At 39.4% G+C, this 27,632-nt stretch overlaps 1 pseudogene; it reads right to left on the reverse strand.

Annotated features, from left to right (window-relative positions):
* Window positions 1-21,775: 21,775 nt before the first annotated feature.
* Window positions 21,776-22,837, reverse strand: LOC119055646 (olfactory receptor 1G1-like; annotated as a pseudogene).
* Window positions 22,838-27,632: the final 4,795 nt, after the last annotated feature.

The following is a 27,632-nucleotide window of genomic DNA, read 5'->3' on the forward strand; positions in this document are numbered from 1 at the left end:
GGGTCCAGCTCTGGTCTTTTCATATTTTCAAGTTGATTGTGACTCTTGTGGATAAAAGAAAGAAATGAAAAGGAAAGAAATAAAAGGAAGAAAGAAAAAATGGTAGGGGAATGGAAGAAAGAGCAATAAGTTTAGAAAGAAAAAAAAAGAAATAAAACAGAAAATCCGGGAAAAGAGGACAAAAGTATGGAAAGATGAAACAGTAATAAAGTTTAAAAGAAATAACAGATTACATTTAAAAAGCAAAAAGATAAAGAAAAAGAATGGAGAAAGAAGAAAGGTAAAAAAAGAAAGAATAAAAATAAAAGAAAGTAAAGTAAAAAAAAAAACAAACAAAAAAATGCATAAACAAAAATAATCTCTCAAAACAACATCAGAAAAGGAAATGTCACTTGTTGGCTTCAAACTAGCCAAACCCGTTTTTCTGGTTGCAGTTGGCTGAGGGTCGATTGTTGTGATTTTTTCAGCCAGCCCCTCTCAGGATCCAGACACTTGGCACCTCTCCCAAGCTCCCTACAATGTGGAACTAGGACTTCCTCACAGTGCTCCCCTCCCAGGGGTTACCGTCTGCTGTGTTTGCGGGCACCTGCACTGGCCTAGTTGCCTGGTTCCCTCAGGATTGAGCGCAGATCTGCCCCTGTTCTGTTGCGAAGCCCCAGGCCCTCTGCCCAATCTTGGGCTCGCTGCCAAACTGGGTGTGAAGCAGACGAGGCTGCCGTGTCTACTGGATTCAGAGCTCCAGGCTGCACCTCTGAGTTCTCTTGGGCTGGCAACCACAGAGTCCTTGGTTGGGGCCCTTTGTCCTCCGCACCCTCTCCGCAAACTATCAAACAAGTCTCTCCTGGCCCCCCACCTTGCTTGGCCAGAAAGGGAGGGGGTTGAGGGTCTCAGCTCTTTTCCCAGGACCCCTCAACGCCGGGGGCTTCCAGATAGTCTGAGGGGGGTGGACTGGAAGCCAAGAGCTGATCTGAGGACTGGGTGCCCACCTAGAAACTCTGTGCGCACCTCATGGCATGCTGCCTGTGTGTATCCCTTCTGTTCCTGTGTTTGTCTGGGTCCCCTGTCCAATCTCTGCCAAAAAAACCTAGGGATGGAGCAGCACCACACCAGGCACTGGACTCAAACTGTGTGCAGGCTAAAATCTCCTCTGCTCCCCTCTGGTTGGGTCTCTTGGCAGATCCTGGCCCAAAAATCCTAGGGAGGGAGCTTTCTGGGCGCTGAATGTTGGCCTAGGCACCCTAAGGCACTCGCTCAGATACACTGCATGTAGGGTGACCAGTTCCCCAAATTGCGTGCAGGCTGAAATTCCTTCCACACCTCTTTGCCTGGGCCACTTGGCCTTCCCGGCAGAAAAATCCCAGGGAGGGAGCCGTCTGGGCGCTGAAAGCTGTCCCAGGTGCTGTTAGGCACTCTCCCAGATACAGTTCCCACCAGGCGCAGGACCTCTGAACTATGCACAGGCTGAAATCACCTCTGCTCCCCTCTGGTTGGGTCACTTGGCAGGCCCCCGGCCCAAAAATCCTAGGGAGGGAGCCATCTGGGCACTGAAGGCTGTCCCATGTGCCTTTGGGCTCTCGCCACTGGGCGCTGGTTCCCCTACCCTGCAGTGGCTGTTTCTCTTTGCTGCGTCCCAGAGACTACTGTACTGCTGCTGTCTCCCTACCGTCTGGTTCCTCCGTGACCTATGAGGTTTCTGGTCTCTTATTTTCATATATGCTTGGCAACTGCTGGCTTGCTGGTTTCACCTCCTCTGATCAGACAGGTTTCTCTCCCTTTTGTACTAGGAACTGGTATCTGCTGCATCCTAGTCCATCGCCATCTTGAAAGCCCAGTATGTCCATTTTGATGATGTTAATTCTTCCAATCTACAAGCATGGGACTTCCTTTCATTTCTTTGTATCTTCCTTAATGTCTTTCTTCAGTGTTGTGTAGTTTTCTGCATACAGGTCTTTTAGCTCCTTGGTTAGGTTTATTCCTAGGTACTGTATTTTTTTTGTTACTATATCAAATGGGACTTTTTTTCTTGATTTCTCTTTCTGATATTTCATTTTTGGTGTACAAAAACGCTTTGATTTCTGAATATTGACTTTGTATCTTGTTTTACTGAATTCACTTATTAGTTTGAGTGGTTTTTTGGTGGGGCCTATAGAATTTTCTACGTACACTATAATGTCATGTGCAATGACAGTTTTGCTTCCTCCCTTCAATTTGGATGCCTGTTATTTCTTTTTCTTTCTGATTGTGGTGGCTAGGATTTCCAATACTATATTGAACAGAAGGGGGGTAAGCAGACATCCTTGTCTTGTTTCTGATCTTAGTGGAAAAGACTTTAGATTTGCCCGTTGTGTATGATGTTGGCTGTAGGTCTCTCATAGATGGCCTGTATTATGTCGAGGAATGTTCCTCTATTTTCACTTTGCTGAGTGTTTTAATTATAAATATGTACTGTACCCTATCAAATGCTTTTTCTACATCCATTGCAAATCATGTGATTTTTGACTTTTATTTATGTGATGTATTAGGTTTATTGATTTACAAATATTGTACCATGCTTGCATCCCTGGGATGCATCCCAATTGATCATGGTGTATGATCTATTTAATGTATTGCTGGATGTGGTTTGCCAATATTTTGTTGAGGATTTTAGCATCTATGTTCACCAGTGATATTGCCCTAAGTTTTTTTTCTTTGCTATATCTTTATCTGGTTTTGGGATTGGGATGATGCTGGCTTCATAAATAGAGTCTGGGGGTCCTCTGTCTTTTTGGATAGTCTTCTTTTTATTGAATAATCTGTAAAGGATAGGGGTTAGCTCTTCCTGAAACGCTTTGTAGAATTCTCCTGTGAAACCATCCAGTCCAGAGCTTTTGTGTGTGGGGATTTTTTTATTACATCTTCAATATTGTCAACTTAGTACTGTTCAGGCTTTCTGCTTCTTCTTCATTCACTTTTGGAAGATTATTATTTTCTAGAAATTTATCCATTTCACCTAGGTCTTCAAATATCTTGGCATATAGTTTTAGTTCTTCCCAGTAATTTCTTACATTTTTTATTTCTGTGGTATCAGTTGTAATCTCTCCTTTTTCATTTCTGATTGTGTTTATTTGGGTCCTCTCTCTTTTTTCTTGATAAGTCTGCTTAAAAGCTTATTGATTTTGCTTATATCTTTAAAAAACAGCTTCTGTATTTATTTATTCTTAGAATGGTTCTTATAGTCTCTATGTTGTTCAGTTTTGCTCCGATCTTGGTCATTGCATTTCTTCTACTGGCTTTGCACTGTCTTTATTATTGTTTCTCTACTTCATGTAGTTATAGGGTTAGGTTGTTTATTTGAAATGTTTCTATCCTTTTTAGATAGGCTTGTATTGCTATAAACTTTCCTCTCAGGAACACCTTAGCTGTGTCCCATAAGTTTTAGGTTGTTGTGCATTCATTTTCATTTCTTTACTGAAACTTTTTTTTTTTTGGTGAGCCAGATAGACGTTTGATTTTAATGACAAAGTAGGAGAAAAATAAATTGGCAAAAAAATAACAGAAAATACTTTTTTTTACAGATATGTATAGAAATGATGATTGATTTGTCTAACATCTTAAGGAGAAAGGACAAAAAGTCAGGAGGTAAATTATTTAGCTTCCATGAACATTTGCTGTAAGATGCTGACTGCATCTCATGGTGTAGGTTCCAGATGAGATAGCCAAATAGTCCTGGATCATCTGGGCACATGATTTCTAGAAACCAGTTTGATTCATTCACAAGTAGCTCTGGATATGTATTCTTAGTTGTGGACACTAGATTCTGGGTGGTCCTGGATGGCAACTTCTTGTGTAGGTATTTCCTGAGGAACAGTATTGCCTTGAACTACCTCCTCCTTTGTAGGGGACCCTGGAGCCAAAGATTTTACCAAATTTGAAGTGTTTTCATTGCCCTCATTTACTTGAGGAATTGGTACCTCTGTGATGGATGCATTCACTATTTCTGTCTGTAGTGGTCCCACCTCCAAAGAGCTGCACTCAGGAGCATCATCTGGCATAAAGAGATGAGAACATAACTTCTCTTTTTGAATTCCAGATATCCGTGTGACAAAGTCAAGAAGGTCTGGAAGGCAAGGAGATGGCCCAAGGCCTGCAGGGTTAATTTTTTTCTGATTCCACAAGTGAATCTTGTTTCTCTGATTGAGAAGTTTCTTCTACTTCCTCGGGCATCCTTCCTCCCGATAATCATTCCTCCCTTTCATTGCCCAGTCTTTTTGTCAGTCATTCGCAAGTTGGGCTGTTCTATTTTTTCTTCACATATGTATCTGTTCCTATGGTTCAAATTAGAATCCTCTGTTATTGGGCCCAACACTGATGCCTGTTCCTTTTCCTACCATCCTCTCAGAGAGCTTTGCTCCCTTTTCTTTTAGTTCAGTGTTTGTCTCTATCTCACTTTCTCCTTTACAGAAACTTTTTGATTCCTTTCTTGATCTCATTCTTGATCCATTCATTGTTTAATAGCATGCTATTCAATCTCCATGAATTTGAGTGTATTTTAATTTTTTTCCTTGATGTTGGTTTTGAGTTTTAGTCCCTTGTGATCAGAGAAAATGCTTGATATGATTTCAATTTCTTGGAATTTGTTGCAGTTTGTTTTGTGTCCTTTCATGTGTCTGTGTTTGAAATGTTCTGTGTACATTTGAAAAACATGTGTAATTTGCTTCTTTGGGATGAAAGGTTGTATATATACCAATTAAGTCTCTTTGATCTAGAACATTGTTTAATTCCACAATATCTTTGTTGGTATTTTGTTTGGAAGATCTGTACATTTTTGACAGTGGGGTGTTAAAATCCCCTGCTATAACTGTGGTACTGTCTATATCTTTCTTGAAGTTTTCCAAGATTTTCCCTATATATTTGGGTCTCCTATGTTGGGTGCATGTATATTTATAATATTTATGTCTTCTTGATGTATTCTTCCCTTGAGTATTATGAAGTGTCCTTCTGAGTCTCTTTTCATGGCCCTTGTTTGGAAATCTATTTTCTGTGATATGGGTATTGCTACCCTTGGTTTTTTCCCTGTCCATTTGCTTGGAATGTTTTTTTCCAAACTTTTCCTTTCAGTCTGTGTAGGTCTTTGGTATTGAGCTGGGTCTCTTGTAGGCAACGTATATGTGAGTCATGTTTTATTATCCATTCACCTACTCTATGTCTTTTTTAATAAATTTTATTTAACTATTTTCAAGTACAGTTTTCTGTGTATTTCTCCCATCCCAGCCCATCCCGCCCCATGCTCCCCACCTCCCTCCCATTTCCACCCCCTTAGTTATTGTCCCTGTGTCCTTTGTACTTGTTCCTCTAAATCCCTCCTTTTTCTCCCCTTAAATTCCCTCCCCTTTTTTCGCTGTCCCCTTGTTTTCTATTTCGTTGTCTTTGTTTTTATTTTGCTTGCTTGTTTGTTTTGTTGTTTAGCTTCCTGTTAAAGGGGAGATCATATGGTATTTTGATTGGAGCATTCAAACCATTTACATTTAACGTTCTTTTTGATAGGTACTTATTCATTGCCATTTTACTCCCTTTGTACCTTTGTTTCTTTCTCTCTCACTATTTTTCTTCCTTTTCTTAAAGCATACACTTTAGCATCTCTTGCAGAACTGATTTGAAAGGAGTGTTTTCTCTGAGCCTCCTTTTGCCTGGGAAACTCCTTATTTTGCCTTCCATTTTAATTGAGAGCCTTGGTAGGTAGAGTGGTCTCAGTTGCAGGCCTCTGTTTTTCATTACTTGGAATATTTCTTCCCAATCACTTCTGGCTTGTAGTGTTTCCCTTGGGAAGTCAACTGCTAGCCTTATCAGGGTCCCTTGTATGTTACTTCCTGTTTCTCCCTTGCTGCCTTTAAGATTCTCTCTTTGTCTTGGAATTTCGCCATTTTAATTATGATGTAAGAAAAAAAGACATTTAATGGAGACCAGCCATGAGGTGAGCCAGATATTAGAATGACCCGAGAAGGGGTTTAAAACAAGAAGGCAGCCCTGGCTGGTGTAGCTCAGTGGATTGAGCACGGGCCTGCGAACCAGACAATCGCAGTTCGATTACTGGTCAGGGCACATTCCTGGGTTGCAGGCCAGTTCCCTGCAGGCCAATTCCCAGCAGGGGACGCACGAAAGGCAACCATACATTGATGTTTCTCTCCCTCTCTCCTTCCCTTTCCCTCTAAAGATAAACAAATAAAATCTTAAAAAAAAAAACAAGAAGGCGTCTTGTAGGCTTTGAAGTTGAGCTACTGAAAGAAAAATTGGTTTGAGCTTTTAACGAAAATGATGAACAAGAATGTAATTTAAGAAAAGCTAGTTCCTCCTGATCTTGTTTTAAAGGAGATATCCAAATAAAGAGAAGAATGAGAGATACAAAACTTTGGAGTAACATTAACAGAGCATGGATCTGAGAGTGGAGTTGATAGGCAAAGTTATGAAAATAGATAAAATCATCCAGAATTATGAACCTGAAACCTAAGACTTTTATAGAAGGACTGAATTTTGATTCAGAATGAGGGTCCTGGTGGGAGAAGTAAGAGGCTTGATTAATGTAGAATTGATATCAAGCTGTATGTTTGTCTCCTTTTTGAATTAGCTAAAGAGCACAGCACAGTGCATTGTTACAGTAATTTGGAGTGGTTATGCAATTGAACTGAAATACATAAATTACATAATATAAAACATGTATGTTAAAATATATGCATATGAAATATAGAATATAAATAAGAATTATATTGTATCTATTTTTATAGGTTTGAAATATTATATTGATATAATAAGTTTAAAAATTTTTTAAATTAAGGGGAAAATGATAGTGTTCAAGAGTCATCAATAAAATTGCTCTGGACTTCAGGTATCACCCTTGACACTCTTAGGTCTCTCTCATCCATAACCACTCAATACTCAGTAATTTCTCCGAAGGAAGTCTACTCAATACCCTGGAAAAAAATAATAAATCATGCAGTAGAAGATAACAAATACTATAGTAAGGAATAGATCTAAAAATATATAAGAGATTAAACAGAATAAAAGCTTATGCCTTCTCTGTAATAGTGCCTGTGGGGACCCTGGGTGTGGTGGCTCCCTTCACCACAAGGCTCCAGTGTCCCATTCAGCCTCTGGGCCAGTTCCATCCAGCTCACACAAGGGAAAAACAGGTGTGGATAAAGCCCACATTCTATTATTTCCCTTTTTACCTTACCTTGGCATCTAGACCCTTTATCTCTATGTTCACTGATTGTTTAGATCAATGTAAACTCTTTGGAGCTCTTTAGTTCTTTACAGCTGCCTAATTAAACTCCTGCTCTCACCACATTTTCCTGCTCCCTTACTTCTCTCTGTCTATCCAGTCTCACTTCAAGGCAAACTGTCATCATTCCTCCATGCAGAGACCTTTTATCAACTATCAACTATCATCTATCATCTATCTATCTATCTATCATCTATCATCATTTATAATATGTCTACCTATTTATTTATATGAAAAATATCATAAATGCTCTTAGACCAGTGGTCCCAAATCTTTTTGGCACCAGGGACCGTTTTCAGGGAAGACAACTTTTCCACAAAATGGGATGGGGAAATGGTTTTGGGATGATTCACACACATTACATTCAAGCTTACCTCTTGTTGTGTGGCCTAGTAACTAACAGGCCTGGACCAATACTGGTCCACCACCTGGCTGGTGGGGATCCATGCCCAAAACCTACCATGCAACCTGAAAGTCGAGTTCTTAATAACTTACATCTAACTACACTCTCTCCTCAGTTGCATTGTCCTAACTCTCCCCCTCTTGAATTTCCTTTTATTCTAAATTCTATGCTCCTCTTGCCTTGACTTTGTTTTTTATACAATTTTTCATTTATACCTATTCTAAGAAAATTTCTTTTTTTGGTTACTTTAGCTGTTTATAACCTTACAAAAGGGTATCCACAACAATCTTTAGGGATTTACATTGTAAAATACTACTGTTACATTGGTAAGATTCAGTCAAATTGCCACATGTCTCTGTGGGCCATTTGGGAAAAGAGGTTTGTCTTCTGTCTGGAGAACTCAACCAATTATCAAAAACATCATGTGGCTGTGATTCAGTGAAGGGGCAAAGGGGCCCACATCTAAAGTTGTATTTGTGATGCCTTGAACTCATCCACTTTTGAGTAGCCAACTCCCTGAATGCCACCCTATGGAAGGTGAGTCTGAGCCTTTGCAAATGGCTTGGGAGAATGTGTGGAAAGCCTGTCCAACCATGCAAGTTTGGGGAGAAAGCATGCATTTTAGGGCATTGCCTGGGGAAAACTAACTGGAAACTCTCAGCCCCTACTCTGACTTTGCAGGACTGAGAGAAGGCATGCAATCTTTGATTATGCTATTACAGTTGTCACATTTCCCCCCATTTATTCCCCTTCACTCTGCATACCTCCTCCCACTCACATCCCCCTCCCCCACCCGCTTTAGCTCATGTCCATGGGTAATACATATAAATTATTTGGCTTCTACATTTCCTATACTACTCTAACCTCCCCCTGTCTATTTTCTACCTACCATTTATGCTACTTTTTCTCTGTACCTTTCCCCTCTCTGTCCCCCTCCTACTCCCTCACTGCTAACCCTTTATGTGATCTCTATTTCTGTGATTCTGTTTATGTTCTAGTTGTTTGTTTAGTTTTTGTATTCTTTTAGGTTTGGGTGTTGATAGTTATGAGTTTATTGTCATTTTACTGTTCATATTTTTCTATCTTCTTTTTCTTAGACATGTCCCTTTAACACTTCACATAATAAGGGCTTGGTGATGATGAACTCCTTTAATTTGACCTTATCTGGAAAGCACTTTATCTGCCCTTCTACTCTAAATGATAGCTTTGCTGTATAGAGTAATCTTGGATGTAGGTCCTTGCCTTTCATGATTTTGAATAATTCTTTGCAGCCCATTCTTTCCAGCAAGTTTTCTTTTGTGAAATCAGATGATAGTCCTATGGGAATTCCTTTGTAGGTAACTGTCTCTTTTTCCCTTGTTGCTTTTAAAATTCTCTCTTCTTTAATCTTGGGTAATTCAGGTAGAATGTGCCTTGGTGTGTGTTTCCTTGGGTCCAACTTCTTTGGGACTCTTTGAGCTTCTTGGACTTCCTGATAGTCCATTTTCTTTGCTAGATTGGACAATTTCTCCTTCATTATTTTCTTCAAATATGTTTTCCATTTCTTGCTCTTCCTCTTCTCCTTCTGGCACCCCTAGGATTCAGATGGTGGAGCCTTTCAAGTTTTCCTGCAGGTTCCTCAACCTCTCCTCATTTGGCTGAATTTCTGTTTCTTCATTCTGTTTTGCTTGAATGTTTGTTACTTCTTTCTGGTCCAAAACTTTGATTTGAGCCCTGGTTTCCTTCCCATCAATTCTGGTTTCTTGTGCATTTGCCTTTATTTTACTTTTCATAACCTTCACTTTGTCTTCTCTTTTTTGACCATGCTCAACCAATTCATTGAGCACTCTGATGAGCAGTGTTTTGAACTCTGCATCTGATAGGTTGGCTCTCTCTTCATGGCTTAAATGTATTTTTTCTGGAGCTTTGATCTGTTCTTTCATTTGGGCCATTTTTTCTTTTGGGAAGCCTGGTATGTAGTAAAGAGTAGAGCTTTAGGTATTTGCCAGGGCTTGGCAATTCAGGCTTCTGTGTTATGGAGCTTTATGTGAGTGAGGAGTCCTATAGGGAATAGTGCTACTTGCTCAGCTCTTGGCCTGCTTTCAGTTACTTCCTACATTACTCAGAAGCAAATTCAGCCCTTCTGGTGCTGATTCCACGGTGGGTGAGTTTGTGTAAATTCTAGGTCCCTGTGAGTCTCTCCTACAAACTCTACTGTGAGGCTAGGAGTTTCTCCCTCTGCCATAACACATACAGGTTTTTTCAACCAGAGGTTTTGAGGCTTTATTCCCCCATGCTGGATCCCTGGGTTGCTTGATCTGTCTTGTGCCCCAGTTGTTTCTCCCAATTTAATCACACATAAATGTGGGACTACCTTCTCTGACAGCCACCACCTGCCATGGTGCTCCAGCTGCAGCCTTGCTGGGAATCCTCTCTATTCCACTACCCATCTTCACCCCTCCTACTGGTCTGGATGAATGTTTCTTCTTTAACTCCTTGGTTGTCACACTTTGATACCATTTGAATTTCACGTAGTTCTTTTTTGTTTTGTTTTATTTTTAAATTTGTTGTTTTCCTTCTTTTGTTTGTGTCAGGAGGCAAAGTGTATCTACTTACACTTCCATTTTGGCCAGAAGTCCTATTCATCCTTCTTTTAAAATTAAATTTATTGGCATAACATTGGTTAATAACATACTATTGAAGTGTATGATTCTACATGCATCATTCATATATTGCATTGTGCACTCATCACCCAGGGTCTAGTCTCCTTATCCTCATATTTTGACCCCTTTTTATCTTCTTCATCTTGCACACAGCTGCCTTCCCCTCTGGTAAGCACCATACTCTTGTCTGTATCTTTTTTGGTTTGTTCCTTTGTTGTTTTCTATTTTATATCTCATATATATATGAAATTATATGGTTCTTTTTTCCTTTTTTTATTTAGTTTTCAAGTACAGTTTTTTGTCTATTTCTCCCATCCCAGCCTCCCCTGCCCCGTGCTCCCCACCTCCCTCCCATTTCCTCCCTCCCAGTACTCTTCCCTGTGTCTTTCATACTTGTTCCTCAAAATCCCTCCCATTTTTCCCCTTAAATTCCCTTCCCTCTACCCTCTGGTCACTGCCCACTTGTTCTCTATTTCAGTGTCTTTGTTTTTATTCTGCTTGCTTCTTTGTTTTGTTGTTTAGCTTCCTGTTAAAGGTGAGATCATATGGTATTTGTCTTTCAATGCCTGGCCTATTTCACTCAGCCTAATGCTTTCCAGTTCCAGTCATGTTGTTGCAAAGGGTAGTAGTTCCTTCTTTCTCTCTGCTGCATAGAATCCATTGTGTATATGTACCACAATTTTTTGATCCATTCATTTGCTGATGGGCACCTAGGTTGCTTCCAGCTCTTGGCTATTGTAAATTGTGCTGCTATGAACATTGTGGTGCATAGGTTCTTTGAAATTGATGTTTCAGGATTCTTGGGGATATAATCCTAGCAGTGGAATTGTGGAATGAAAAGAGGGGTCCATTTTTATTTTTCTGAGAAAATTCCATACTGTTTTCCATAATGGTTGTACCAGTCTGCAATCCCACCAACAGTGAACTAAGGACCCCTTTTCCTCCCAACCTCTCCAACATTTGTTGTTTGTTGCTTTGTTTATGATAGCCATCCTGACTGACTGTAGAGACTTGGGTTGATTTCTGGGCTCTCTGTTCTGTTCCATTGGTCTATGTGCCTGTTTTGATGCCAGTACCAGGCTGCTTTGATTACAGTGGCCTTGTAATACAGTTTGGTATCAGGTATAGTGATCCCTCCTACTTTGCTCTTCTTTCTCAAAATTGCAGCAGTTATTCAGTGTAGTTTCTGGCTCCATATAAAATTTGAAGTGTTTGTTCTATGTCTGTGAAGTATGTCATTGGTAATTTAGTAAGTATTGCATTGAATGTGTAAATTGCTTTGGGTTGTAGGGAAATTTTGATGATGTTAATTCTTCCAATTCATGAATACAGTATATGTTTCCATTTGTTTTTGTCTTCCTTGATTTCTTTCTTCAGTGTTGTGTAGTTTTCTGCATACAGGTCTTTTACATCCTTGGTTAGGTTTCTTCCTAGGTATTTTATTTTTGTTTTTGCTATATGGAATGGGATTTTTTCCTTGATTTCTGCTTCTGCTATTTCATTGTTGGTATACAAAAATGTCTTTGATTTTTGGATATTGACTTTGTATCCTGGTGTTTTGTCAAATTCATTTATTAGGTTGAGCAGTTTTGGGGTATTCTATAGGATTTTCCATGTATACTATCATGTCATCTGCAAACGGTGATAGTTTTGTTTCCTTCTTTCCAATTTGGATGTGTTTTATTTCCTTTTTTTGTCTGATCACTGTATGGAATTCTATACTGCAGAGAGAAAGAAGGAGCTACTACCTTTTGCAACAACATGGATGGAACTGGAAAGCATTATGCTGAGGGAAATAGGCCAGGTGCTGAAAGACAAATACCATATGATCTCACCTTTAACAGGAATCTAAACAACAAAACAAACAAGCAAGCAGAAAAAATAAATAAATAAAGACACTGAAATAGAGAACAAGGGGACAGTGACCAGAGGGGAGGAGGAAGGGAAGTTAAGGGGAAAAAGGGGGAGGGATTTGGAGGAACAAATAGGAAGGACACAGGGATGAGAACTAAGGTGGGTAGAAATTGGAGGGAGGTGGGGAGCAAGGGGCGGGGGAGGCTGGGATGGGAGAAATAGACAAAAAAAAACTGTACTTGAAAAATAACTAAATAAAATTAATTAAAATTTAAAAAAACTTCCAATACTATATTGAATAGAAGTGGTGAAAGTGGACAACTTTGTCTTCTTCCTGATCTTAGTGGGAAAGCTTTTAGTCTTTGCCCATTGAGTATGATGTTGCACTTCATGTCATTGATCCCGGGAGTGCGACAGTCATTCTCAGCATTTCAAAACTGCACCGCATTAAACACAAACAGACAGCACGAGGTTTTGGGTGTCCCAGAGAGCTTCTCTTCTGTCTGTTTCAGAGGTCAGGGTTTGATATCTGCCTCCATGCCCATTTTCCCAAGCCTCCAGGGTTGTCTCTTCCCAGGGTTTGGGACCCCCAAACTCAGAGAGATATAATGGGGACATCTTCAGATATAAGCAGCGTGCCTGACTGAAGAGAGGCAGTCCTTAGGGATGGATGGGGGCGTGGAGAAAGGAATAGCCCCAACTGAGAAGATACAAGGGTGTGAGTGTTAAATGCACAGATGGTTAACAAGGGTTCGGTCTGCACTAAAAGATGGTTAGGATACAAACACCCAAAGACTGGGCAGTGTCTGCAACTCTTGGCTTTACAAGGGTGTTTGAGATAGAGCCAAGCCAGAAAATTTTGACCAGACTCTCTTTTTAAAATATATTTTATTGATTATGCCATTGCAGTTGTTTCATTTCCCTCCTTTTTTCCCCTCCACCCTACACACCCCCTCCCACCCACATTCTCCCTCTTTAGTTAGTGTCCATGTGGCAGAAGTTCTTTAGCTTCTACATTTCCCACACTACTCTTGCCCTCCCCCTGTCTATTTTCTCCCCACCATCTATGCTGCTTATTCTCTGTACCTTCTTCCCCACCCCTCCTCCCACTCCCTTGTTGATACCCTCCATGTGATCTCCATTTCTGTGGTTCTGCTCCTGATCTAGCTGTCCTCTTAGTTTGCTTTTGCTTTAGGTGTGGTTGTTAATAACTGTGAGTTTGCTGTCCTTTCACTGTTCATATTTCTCATCTTCTTTTTCTTAGGTAAGTCTCTTTAACATTTCATATAATAAGGGCTTGGTGGTGATGAACTCCTTGAATTTGATCTTATCTGAGAAGCACTTTATATGTCCTTCCATTCTAAATGAAAGCTTTGCTGGATAGAGCAATCTTGGATGTAGGTCCTTGCATTTCATGACTTGGAATACTTATTTCCAGCCCTTTCTTGCCTGTTAAGTCTCTTTTGAGAAATCAGCTGACAGTCTGATAGGAAGTCCTTTGTAGGTGACTGTCCCCTTAGCTCTTGCTGCTTCTAGGATTCTCTCCTTAGTTTTAATTTTGACTAATGTAATTATGCTGTGCCTTGGTTTGTTCCTCCTTGAGTCCAACTTCTTTGGAACTCTCTGAGTTTCCTAGACTTCCTGTAATTCTATTACCTTTGCCATATTGGGAAAGTTCTCCTTTATTATTTGTTCAAATAAGTTTTCCACTTGTTGCTTTCCTCTTCCTCTTCTGGTACCCCTATAATTCAGATGTTGGAAAGTTTAAAGATGTTCTGGAGGTTTGTAAGCTTGTTTTCATTTTTTGAATTCTTGTTTCTTCATTCTTTTTTGTTTGGTTATTTTTTTCTTTCTTCTGGTCCACTGCATTGATTTGAGTCCCAGTTTTCTTTCCATCACTATTGGTTCCCTGTGCATTCTCCTTCATTTCACATAGTGTAGCCTTCATTTTTTTCATCTAATTTGAGACCAAAATCAGCCAGTTCTGTGAGTATCCTGATCACCAGTGTTTTGAACTGTGCATCTGAAAGGTTATCTATCCCTGGTCACTTAAAAGTATTGGCTCTGTGGCTTTGATCTGTTCTTCTGTTTGAGCCATTTTTGGTCTGGTCACATCTATTACGTATGAGTGCTCTGGAGCCTACCAGGGCAGGGCAACCCAGTGGCTGTGTTTTGACACTGTATGTGGAAGCAGGGTCACAGAGGAAACAATGGCGCTTGCTCCACTCCTATTACAGTTCCTTCCACCACTTCCCACAAGTAAATTGGGCCCTTCTGGTGCTGGTTCCCAGGTAGGTGGGCTTGTGTACATTTTAGGACCTTGTGGATCTCTCCAATGAACTTTCCTGTGAGGCTGGGATTCTCTCCTGGCACCTTTTCAATCAGTGCTTTCAGGCTTTATTTCCCATAGTCAGGGACCTGGGTTGCGTGGTCTGTCTTGCTGCCCATGTTTGCCGAGTTTATCCATGTGTGGATGTGTGACTGCAGTCCCCCCAGCACCACCTGCACTCCCACATCTGGCAGCCACCACCTTTTCCTGCCATGATCTCTCTCCACCAGCTACCGACTACTCCTCTCTTACCAAACTGGTTGAATGGTTGTTGGACTTCCATACAGTTCAATTTTCTGTCTCTTCTGGTTGTGTTTTTGTTTCTAAATCTTTGTTGTCCTTAATTTTGTTTTTGCGAAGAGGCACAGTATTTCCACCTATGCCTCCATCTTGGCCGGAAGTCTTGACCAGACTGTTTACAAACTAAACAAACAAGAGTAACCAGCAGTCAGATGAACACATTCCCAGCCCTGCAAAGATCTTTTATGTTCTCTTCTAGACACTGTTCCTACAAGGGCACTCACTCCCCTGACTCCTAATAGCATCCATTAGCTTTGTTCATTTTTGTACTTTATTTAAACAGTTTACCTTTTATACTCCTTCTTGTTTGCTTCTATTTTAAAATATAATTTATTGATTATGCCATTACAGTTGTCCTATTTCCCCCTCCCTTCCACTCCACGCTGCACACCCCCATTTGTTTTTGTAAATAAATTTGATTGGAACACAAACTGGTTCATTACATATGATTGCTTCTATGCTACAATGACAGTTGTAGAAATGTGTATTTATTTACTTACATGTGTGCACCATCTTAATGATTTTTAAGTTCACAGTTCCATAGTATTAAATACATTCATAGTGTTGTGCAACCATCACCACCATCACCACCGGTAACTCTTTTCCTCTTTTAAATCTGAAACTCTATGTTAAGCAGTAATTCCCCATCCTCCCTGCCCCCAAGCCCCTGGTAACCACCATTATACTTTCTGACTTCATGATTTCAAGTACTCAAGCACCTCATATAAGTGGAATTATGCAGTATTTATCTTTTTGTGACTGGCTTATTTCACGTAGCATATAGGATGATGTCCTTAAAGTTGGTCCATGTTGTGGAATATTGTAGAATTTACTTTCCTTAAAAGTAAAAAAAAAAAAAAAAGGTTGTATAATAGCCCATTGTATGACTATATCACACTTTGGTAATCCTTTTGTTGGATGATTGACACTTGGGTTGCTTCCATGTTCTAGTTATTGTGAATAGTGCTATGAACATAGGTATACAAATATTGCTTTGAGACCCTGATTTCAATTCCTTTGAGTGTATACCCAGAAGTGGCATTGTGATGTCATATTATAATTCTATTTTTAACTTTTTAAGAAATTTCCACACTGTTTTCTGCAGTGGCTGTGCCTTTTAAATTCTCAACAGTGCACAGGCTTCCAATTTCTCCATATCTCTACCCATACTTGGTGCTTTCTGTTTTGTTAATAATAGTCATCCCAACGAGAGTGAAGTGGTGTCTCATTGTACCTTTGATTTACATTTCCCTAATGATTAATGATGTTGAACATCTTTTCATGTGCTTATTGGCCATTTGTATGTCTTTGAACAAATGTTTTTTTACTAATTTTTTGAGTTAGGTTTTTTGTTTATGTTGTGGAGTTTTAGGAGTTCTCTCAATATTCTGGGTATTAATCTCTTATTAGAGAGATGATCTAAAAATATTTTCTCCTTTTATTTTTATATTTTTGTATTTACTGTAGTTTTTTCTTTGTTGTGACTATGAGGCATGACTAAAACTTGTTATAGGTATAATGTGTCTTTTAAGCTGATAAAATATAACTTTAACCATATGCAACGACTCTCACTTTTACTCCCTCTCTACACTTTGTTATTGGTGTCAGAATTTACTTCATTGTAAATGATGTAACCTGTAGCAAATTTTTGTAGTTATCCTTAACACTTTTGTCTTTTAACTTTTGTACTATGGTTATATGTGACTTTTGTATCACCATTACAGTATTACATTATTTGGTATATGTTTACATATTTAACTTTAACAGTGAGATTTATAGTTTATATACTTTGGAGTGCTGTTTAATATCCTTATTTTTAACTTGAACTTCCTTAAGCATTTCTTGAAAGGCACGTCTAGTGGTGATTAACTTCCTCAGCTTTTGTTTGCCTGGGAAAGACTTTATTGATCCTTTCTTTTTTTTAATCCTCACCTGACAATTTGTTTAATGACTGAGAAAGAGAAAGAGAGATTGATATGAACAGGAAACAGTGATCGATGGCCTCTGGTATGCATGCCAACCAAAGATTGAATGCACAACCTAGGTATGTGCCCTGCCTGGGAATTGAACTTCGGGTGTATGGGACAATGCTCTAACCAACTGAGCCACCTGGTCAGGTGATTCTTCCTTTTTGAATGAAAGTTTTGCTGGAAATAATGTTCTTGGCTGACAATATTTTTTCTTTGAGCACTTTAAATTAAATGTATCATCTTACTCTTCTCTGGCCTGTATGGCGACTTCTGAGAAATCATCTGGTAGTCCCACATCCTTTGTATGTAATGAATTACTTTTTTCTTGCTGCTTTCAAAAGGAGCTCATTGCCTTTGACTTTGCAATATTATTATAATATGCCTTTGTGTAGACCTCTTTAGGTTGAAGCTATTTGGGATATTTGGGCTTCATAAATCTCGAAGTCCAGTTTTCTTTCCAGATTTGGGAATTTTTCAGTTATGATTTCTTTAAGTATAGTCATGCATCACTTAACAATGGAGGTATGTTCTAAGAAATACATCATTAGGAAATTTAATTTGTATGAACATTACAGAGTGCACTTACATAAACTTAGCTGGTACAGCCTGCTGCTACACACCTAGGCTCTGTGGTCTAGCCTGTTGCTCCTGGGCTACAAACCTGTACAGCGTATTACTCTGCTGAATACTGTAGGCAATTGAACATCATGGTAAGTCTTTGTGTACCTAAATGTAATAAACATAGAAAAGGTACAATAACAATATGGTAAAAAGGCTTAAAAATGGTACAACTGTGTAGGGCACATTCCATCAACAGAGCTTGCAGGACTGAAGTTTCCCTGGGTGAGTAAGTGAGCAAGTGCAAAGAGCATGTGAAGGCCTAGGACACTAGTGTACATTACTGTAAACTTTATAAACACTGTAAACTTAGGTTACACGGTTACACTAAATCTATATAAAATATTTTTCAGCTCCATATAATCTTACGGGACTACCATCATATACATGATCTGTTGTTGAGAAGACTGCAAGTATTCTCTCCTCTTCTTTTTCTCTTTTTTCCTTTGGGACTTTATAATGAGTGTATTAATTTTTTTACTGCTGTCTTGTAAGTCTCATATTCTTTCTTCTCTATTTTTAATTCTTTTGTTTGTTTGTTTATTTGTTTCTCTGCCTTGGAAATTTCAAAGAACCTATCTCAGCATTCAGTAATTCATTCTTCTGCTTCATCAATTCATCTGTTGAAGCTGATGTTTTTAGTTCATCCATTGAATTCTTCAGCTCCAGATTTTTAAATCTCTTTTTAGTGATTTCTATCTCTTTGTTGAACTTGTCTTTTTGTTCATATATTATTTCTAGATATTATTTTGTGTTCTCTACAGCTCAGTGGGCTTATTAGAGAATGTCATTTTGAACTTTTATCAGGCAGTTTGTATATCTCTATTTCTTTAGGGTTGGGGTTAGAGTTTTATATCGCTTCTTTGTTGGTGACATAGTTCCCTGATTTTCTGTGATCCTGGTAGCCTTTCATTGTGTGTGTATGCTTGTGAGGAAGCAGTGACAACTACTCTTTTCAGACTGACTGTGTCAGGGAAAGCTCCTCTGCAGTCTCCCAGGCAAAAGATTCTGCATGGGCCACTTGGCAAAATAAGGGTGGCTCTGATGCTGGAGTCTGTGAGTGGGCAGGTCCAGGGCTGGTGTTCACTGGTTGGGAGGCATGGAGTTGGGCAATGTGGGCTGGTGAGCACACTGCTAGGCCTTGCAGGCCAGTGGGTATCACACTGGGGTTCATGAGTGGGTGGGCCCATTTCCAGGGTATGCATATAGTCAGGACTGTTGCCATGGACCACGGGTTTGTAGGCTTGCTGCCAGGCACTGTGGGTGGGCCTACTCCCAGGAGCTGCAGACTGTTTGTTGAGAACTTATGCTGCTTATCAAACACCCCTGCATCTTTGCTATTGTTCCAACCTACCTCGAGGCAATCAGGTCGTGCCTATTTTTCAGCCTTAAAAAAGAAGGAAATTCTGCCAGTTGTGACAACATGGATGAATGTGGAGGATATTATCCTAAGTAAAGTAAGCAAGACTGTGTGACCTTATCTATATGTGGAATCTTAGAAAGTTAAATTCACAGAAGCAGGCAGTAGAATGGTGGTTACCAGGGCAGGGAGGTGAGGGCAACATGCAGATAGATAGTGGTGAAAGGTTTCAAAATTCCAGCTTTGTAGGATAAATAAGTTCTAGGGATCTAACATATGGCATGAGAACTGCAGTTAGTAATACTGTACTGAAAACTGATAATTTGCTATGTGAGAATAGGTGTCACATGCCCACACCAGAAGAAAAAAATTGGTAATTATGTGAGATTGATATGTTAATTAACTTGCCCATGGTGATGATTATACTTTGCCCATATCTATTAATTATCATGTTTTACACCTTAAATACATACAATTTTTATGAAAAAAACAATGGTTCTTCAAATTTGAGATGAGGATACCATATACTTCGTTTACACATGTCTCTGTTTTTAAATCCTCTGGTGAGTAAGTAGTAATAATATAGAAAATTTGTTGTAACCCTAGTTGGTGGAAATAATTTTCAGTTTTCAATGCTAATGGCAAAATTATCACTCTTACCAATAAGTACTTTGTGTTATTATATATTTATGAAGCAGATATAGTAAAATGCCAGTAAGTTTACTGCTAGTAAAGTGAATAACAAAATGAAACCGTAGTGATGCAACTTTGGGGAGACAGTTATGTTTTGATAACAACTTGGCAGAATAGAACATGAGCTTTAAACTCTCCATCAGTACATGTGATGTATTTATTTTTAAGAATGTAGGCTAGGAGAACAAATCACATAAAAAGTCATGGTTGCTGGAATTGTGATTTATCACATTCAAAAATTTGAATCAATCCTTAGGCAGTATAGTCAGTCAGTAGTCTCTGACAAAACTACGAAGTAAGGGTGTGTTGGCACATCTCAGAAAGTATAATTCTGACAAATGTGCAAACTGCATCATTACAGGGACATTCATATATAAAATATAAATACTGTTTAAGTTAAAAAGTGAAACTAAAATGATTGGTGAATATTAACTTAAATAGTGGAAGATGCATATGGAATGGTGCAAACCTGTGCATTTTAAAGTGAAGTGGATAATTTTTACTTTAAATTTAAGTATGCAGTAAGCATGGTTTCAGAGGTAGACTGAAATCTTCCCAGCACATGGATCCTGCTAAGTGAATGATCCTACACTAAACCCCACCATGTTCTCCAAAAGAATGATTTAAGCACAGGATTCCTTCTGGTTTTAGAATGCAAAATAGGCAATTCCTTATTAGCAGTTTTGAGTGTGAATGAACATTATCTGCTGCTGCTCACCTTTAATTTTAACAGGTAATACCAGTACAAAAGCTAACATTTATTGGATATACTACATATTATGAATAAACCATTTGCTTGCTTACATGCATATTTAAATCATCACAACAATGTTCTACATATTTTATTCAAACTCAACATCCTGAAGACACAATAAGGTGGGTTATACTTGCTTTGAAAGGTTAAGTAATTTCCCAGGATCATGCAGGTTACAAGTGGCAAAGCCAAGATTTGAACTTGCTTTAGCCTAACTCTAGAGCCAATGATGTCTACCGCTTTGCTACACTACTTGTTATTGTCAGAAGGAGTGTGTGAGCTTACCTTAAGGTAAGTAGGGAGCAGGTGAGCTGGTTATCCACAACTGACCTTCCCTGGTGAGATATTATCTGCAGTAATCACAACCTGTCACTGTAGTGGGCAACCAGATTCTTAAAGGGGAATGGACGAGAATGAAGTTAATAGCCTTTTATTTTCTTACAGAATCTAATTGGTTGTGGTATATCTTATTGTTTACATATTTCCCCCAACTTTTACTGACTCATTTTTCTAACAACTTTTGCTGATGTTGTTTTTTGGTAACCGTCAATAATAATCAATGTATTATGAAAATATTGGCCTGGGTTGATCTTGGGAGGAATATAGAACAGAGAGGGCTCACTGTGGACATTTAAGTTGTGAACTGGTGATGGTGGACCTGAACAATAGGAAAAATAGTTTGAACTTTATTCTGCCAGTAGCAGAGAGCTACTAGAGCGTTCTAATAGGATGGGAGTCATAATACTATAAGCAACAATATTCTTTGGAGATCAGTATGATTGTGGTGTGCAGAAAGGTGGAGTGGGGAGAGACTGGTGACTGAGAACTTCTAGTAGGGGGTGTCAATGACTCTAGTAAGCAATTGAGAAGTATCCATAAAACCATTCTTTCCTGGCCCCTAGCTGTATGATTACAATCATGCCAGTGGTATATAGAACACATTAAGAGGACCAGGCATTATGCCAAGTGGTAATCATTGGGGCAGCTAAGGTAAAATTAACTTGGAAAGGTTTTCCCAAAAGTAAAAATGAAGATTTTCACATGACATTGAAGATGTTAACAGTGATGAGATTCTAGAGTGATTGGTAAAATATGGCAGCAGGTCAATCTATATACTCCATCAAATTCTTCCCAGTCTTAGCTTATGCTCCTTCAGCATGGGGGTTGCATACACAGGGAGTCCCAGTGTGAAAGGCACAGTTGGTAAGGGCACCCAAGGTATGCAGGTCACAATGATGAGGGGAAAAAAAAGCTGTCTTTCCCTGGAGTTGATTCTCAGCCACATACAACAGCACAATCAGATATCCCTGGTGGTCATGAGTTGTTTTCTTTTCTTTCAAAGGTTTCAAGCACATCTTTTATCACATTATATACCAGTATGGCAATGAGTTTAAAACAGCATGGTTTTAAGAACTTTAGCTAAAAATATTGATGTGAAAATGAGTTTGTTCTGATGCACTCTTATGGGTTAGGAATGAAAATTAAGTTCAGGTCACAGGTCCTAGAAGTAGATTTCTACTTCCTCTCCCTCTCTTGCTCTTCATTGCTTACTTGTGAGTACAACTGATGGGACACCCCCATACAGGATGTGAAGTCACTACCACTGAGGGGAATAAATTTTCCTCACCCAAATTAGCTTTCTCAGGGAAGATTTGATGTCTCTGTTCCTCAAGCTGTAGATAAAGGGGTTCAGCATTGGTGTTACTGCTGCATACATCATTGATGCAACGGCACCATTTGGTGATGAGTGGGTTGAGGGGGGACTGAGATAAACAGAAGAGGAAGTCCCAAAGTATAGAGAGACCACAGAGAGATGAGAGCTGCAGGTAGAAAGGGCTTTCTGCTTCCCCCGAGTAGAGGGGATCTTCCAGATTGTTGAGAAAACGTATGCATAAGAGATAATAAGGCAAAGCACACACACCAGGACCGTGAGACCTCCAATGCTGAAGATCACCAGCTCATTGATGAGGGGATCTGTGCAGGACAGTCTCAGAAGAGGGTTAATGTCACAAAAAAAGTGTGGGATCTTGTGCTCTCCACAGAAGGACAGGCTGTTCATCAACAGTGTGTGTATGAGGGAAGAGAGGCCACTCATGATCCAGGATGCAGACACTAGGAGGGCACAGAGCCCAGGGCTCATGACCATGGTGTAGTGGAGTGGGAGGCATATGGCTACATAGCGGTCATAGGCCATGACTGCTAAGAGGAATGCCTCTAGTAATCCAAACAGTATAAAAAAATATAGCTGTGATAGACACTCTGCATATGAGATGAGCTGATTCTGGATCCATATATTTGCCAGCATCTTGGGGACTATGCTGGACACAAGACCAGTGTCAGTGAGAGAGAGGTTGGCCAGAAAGAAGTACATAGGTGTGTGGAGTTGAGTGTCAGTGACGATGGCCAGGATGATGAGGAGGTTTCCTGCCACTGTGATCAGGTACATGGACAGAAAGAGCCCAAAGAGGACCTCCTGTTGCTCTGGCTGTTCTGAAAGCCCCAGCAGGAAAAATTCAGAGACGCTGGTCAGGTTTTCCCATGCCATTTATCTGTAAGCAGAAAGGAGGAATAATTGAATGAGGTTGATAAGCCCTGGATTGTGGATTCTGAGACTTATTCAACATGCCAATGTTGATCTTCTTGTATGAGGTGGAATCATATGAAATATCCAACATTTAACTGCTTGGGGACTATAAAAATGGCAGTTTTGTGTAGTTTAATGGAATATTAGCAAGTGTCTGTGTTTGGTTCTGTGGGAAAACAAAGATTTGTCTTTAACGGGAGAGTATTTGTTTGTTTGTTTGTTTTTTAATGTTATATAAGCATTAACCTAATGCACACATTTCAGGGCTAGGCTGGAGGTGTTTGTTGGCATAACTCTTGTAGTATTCATGTGGACCTTGTAATATTAATCCACCCTAAGATTCTGCCCAACTTATTCCTTGGGCCTAAATATTCTTCGCTCTCTCATTTATCTGTCTAGCCAAACTTGAGGTGTCGGCTTAGATGCTACTTCTTCCAGAAAGCCTTCTCTGACTTATCTTCTTTTGACAAACTCAGGTTCATGCCCTCATGTCCCTGTGCCTTTCCCATCACAGAAGATTTTTCTCTGAATTGTGTCCATTGAGTTATTTGCCTGTGTCCTTCACACTTTCACTGGAGTAAGCAGAGAAGTGCCTTTCTTACTCATCTTTAAAATGTAGCATTAGCCATGAGCATGGTATGACATAGATACTGAGTGACTGTCTAGCATGTGAATAAATAAACCCCATAGAATAGAAAAAAGAGAAAGTAAAGTTGGATAGCGGTAACATCAGGCATAGGAAACAGTCTGAATGTTTTTATTAGTAAGTCATATGTAGCTTTGATTTAATGGAGTCTTGGCCAAAAGAATATGTAGGAAACACCATTACAGAGACATAAAGATGTCCAACAAAGCAAATATATTCTTTCTCAGTGAAATTCTGGGACTGCAACAGTGTTTCAGGTGAGGAATTGACCCACAGGTTTAGTCCCCCACCCTTTGCTAATTGTTTTCTTCCAAAGTAAAATATGTCCTATGAATCTGTCAACCCTACTAGCACTCACTGAAATAGCTACTCCTCAGGTGACAATGGCATCTTGTGTCCTATCCACTCACTGACCATGAATATCTCTCACCAAACTGTCTTCATTTTGTCTGTAAGTATCCCAGGGCATGTTGCTTGCTGCTCTCCTCTCATTAAAATCTTCACCAGAAGGAGTTCAGGCCATGATGGAGACATAGGTACAAACCCTTCACTTCCATGAACAGCCAAAAAGAGAAAAACAACCAATCTAAAATCAAGAAACAACCAGAATTGCCAGAAAATCAAACTGCATGGAATACCCAAATTAGAGGTGTGCCAGAAGGTGCAGAACAACAGAAAGAAACTGAAAACTTATTTGAACAAATAATGAAGGAAAACTTCCCCAGTCTGGCAAAGGAAAAAGACTTTCAGGAAGTCCAGGAAGACGAGAGAGTCCCAAAGAAATTGGACCCAAAGAGGAACACACCAAGGCACATCATCATTAAGTTACCCAAGAATAAAGACAAGAGACAATCTTAAAAGCAGCAAGAGGAAAGGAAGGAGTTACCTACAAAGGAGTGCCCATAAGGCTATTAGCTGATTTCTCAAAATAAACCTTATAGGCAGGAAGGGGCTGGAAAGAAGGATTCCAAGTCATCAAAGGCAGGGACCTACATCCAAAAATACTCTATCCAGCAAAGTTTTCATTTAGGATGCAAGGGCAGATAAAGTGCTTCCCAGATAAGGTCAAGTTAGAAAAGTTCATCATCACCAAGCCATTATTATATGAAATGTTAAAGGAATTTATCTAAAAAAAGGAAAATTAAAAATATGAACAGTAAAATCACAACAAACTCACAACTATCACCAAATAAACCTGAAAAAATAAGAGAAAGAAAAACAATGAAAACAAAAACTAAGTAAACAACTGGAACAGGAACAGAATCAGAGGAATGGACATCACATGGAGGGTTTTTAGTGGGGAGGAGGAGGGCAAGAATGGAGGGCGGAAATGTACAGGGAAGAAGAAGCATAATTGGTAGGCATTAAATAGACAGGGAGAGGTCAAAAATGGTATAGGAAACAGAAGACTCAACTTATATTTACAACCCATGAACATGAACTAAGGATAAGATGCTGGAGGGTTGGGGTACACAGGGTGGAATGGGGATAAATGGGAAGAAATTGAGAAAACTGTAATAGCATAATCAATAAAATATAATTTAAATGTTCTTCACCAAAGGCAAAAATAGGAAGCCCAGAAACAGAGCACAATACACATCAGGTTTTGTTCTGTTGAAGGCAGCATTGCCAAATGGTAGGAAGGGGGAGAAAGATTGAAGAAATCATTCTAGGAAAAGCTAGTTCACTGTCTGTGGAAAATTAAATTAGATTCATTCCTCACAGTGTTTGCTGAATGAATTTCAGGTAACTAAAGTATTAGATCTACAGATATAACTGCAAAGCAAGCAGAAGAAGATAAAGCACAATAATTGTTTAATAACAAGACAAGGGTGGCCTCTCTAATTTTAAAAAAATGGAAGGAACAATAATGAAAAATAAAATTGGTTTCACCAAACTGTATTAAAATTTTCTCCTCTTAATGGGAAAAGTCACACACAAAGTAAACACAAAGCAAGCAAAAAAGTGAAAAGATGTCCTGGCTGGCATAGCTCAGTGGATTGAGTGGGAGCCTGCAAACCAAAGGATCATGGTTCGATTCCCAGTCAGGGCACATGCCTGGGTTGCAGGCCAGTTCCCAGGAGGGAACACAGGAGAGGCAACCATACATTGATATTTCTCTCTCCTTCCCTTCCCCTCCAAATATAAATAAATAAAATTTTACAAAAAGTGAAAAGTTGATTTTAACATACATTATAGAAAGAATTAATATTCTTAAAGGAGAAATTAATAATTTTAAGTAAATGCTAATTTATTAATTATTTAATAATTATAAGTAAAAAACATTACTCACAATAGAAAAATGGATGATCACATCCAGCATGGGAAGAATTGGATCAAGTCTCAGTCATTTAGTTCCAAGACCCACACTCTCCACCCTCTACATGGTCTCCGCAAATCACCATATCTTGTCTGCTAGCAGCTGAAATCCCCAAGATATCCACTTCTGTGCAACTGGCCCAGATATGGTCATAATACATAGTGTCTTCCCCATGTTCTCCCAAGGGTCTCCACACTATTCAGGGCCTGTGTTCATTAGATGTTGTATTCTCCATATCCCATAGAGCGAGCTCTAGGTGTAGTGGATGGATTAGTGGGGTTCAGTACATGGCTGCATTGGTTGACCTCTCCCAACGGCCCTTATGAATACAATCACTTCTATAGTTTCCTAGCCTCAGTAGCTGTTGCCTTTTCTACTGCCCAAAGCTGATGCTCACCTCTCCCTCACTCAGGAAAGAAAGTCTATGGCCTAAGGCAGATCAAAAGGTTTCAGGATCTCCACTCTCCTCAACCTTGTCTCTTGACCACTTCTGGCTCAACAGACACAGAAACCTCAGCCCTCATTCCCCTACCATCTTTCATCTTAGCTCCCTGAATCACAGACCAGAAACCTCACGTCCTCCTTTCTATCCTTGTTTCTACAGTGTAGTCCCAACTTTTAGGACATATTTCACATTATGAATACAAAGTACTTTATCAAAACATCAAACTCATTCAATGCAGTGTCCTTCCTTTTCCTATGGGGGCAGGGGGCATGTTGCAGGTTTATCATAAACTATAACTTGTACCACTCAAAACAAATTTGTTCTTATGATTTATATTAGCTGTGTGCTGTTTTAACACATAAATTTCTGTGGTCAATAATAATTTTTGGTGAAATTCACTTGGATGTTTCCTAGACTCAGGTTCAGTTTGAAAATGGAAGTGCAATTTAGAGGACCTGTGTTTCCCACTGATGAGGAAAGAAACATCCAGACCAAAGGAGTGGAAGCAACCAGTGTAAAAACAGAAGGAAGAAGGTATTGGTGGGGAACTGAGTGATCAAAAAATTCCCATATTTGGGAATATTTGTTCCTGTTCCCATTACTATACCCATGCTTATTCCAAACATAAATTTTTTAATCCCACCTCCCAAACTAATATACATTTTCTTGATTAGTATGTTTGTTAAAAATTAGTCAAAGACCCAGCCCAGTTAAAAAATGGGAAAAGGACTTGAACAGACACTTCTCCAAGGAGGACATACAGAACATCCAGAGTCACATGAAGAGATGCTCAATATCGTTAGCTATCAGAGAGATGCAAATTAAAACCACAATGAGATATCACTTTACACCAGTCAGGATGGCTATCATAAACAAAGCAACAAACAACAAATGTTGGAGAGGGTGTGGGGAAAAGGGGTCCTTAGTTCACTGTTGGTGGGATTGCAGACTGGTACAACCATTATGGAAAACAGTATGGAATTTTCTCAGAAAAATAAAAATCGACCTGCCTTTTGACCCAGCAATTTCACTGCTAGGATTATATCCTAAGAATCCTAAAACATCAATATCAAAGAACCTATGTACCACAATGTTCATAGCAGCACAATTTACAATAGCCAAGAGTTGGAAGCAACCTAGGTGCCCATCAGTAAATGAATAGATCACAAAATTGTGGTACATATACACAATGGAATTCTATGCAGCAGAGAGAAAGAAGGAGCTACTACCTTTTGCAACAACATGGATGGAACTGGAAAGCATTATGCTGAGTGAAATAGGCCAGGTGCTGAAAGACAAATACCATATGATCTCACCTTTAACAGGAAGCTAAACAACAAAACAAACAAGCAAGCAGGAAAAAACAAAACAAAACAAAGACACTGAAATAGAGAACAAGGGGACAGTGACCAGAGAGGAGAAGGAAGGGAAGTTAAGGGGAAAAAAGGAGAGGGATTTG

The sequence above is a fragment of the Artibeus jamaicensis genome, unplaced genomic scaffold (assembly GCF_021234435.1).
Source record: "Artibeus jamaicensis isolate MK-2021 breed Jamaican fruit bat unplaced genomic scaffold, CSHL_Jam_final contig_774, whole genome shotgun sequence".
Lineage (NCBI taxonomy): Eukaryota > Metazoa > Chordata > Mammalia > Chiroptera > Phyllostomidae > Artibeus > Artibeus jamaicensis.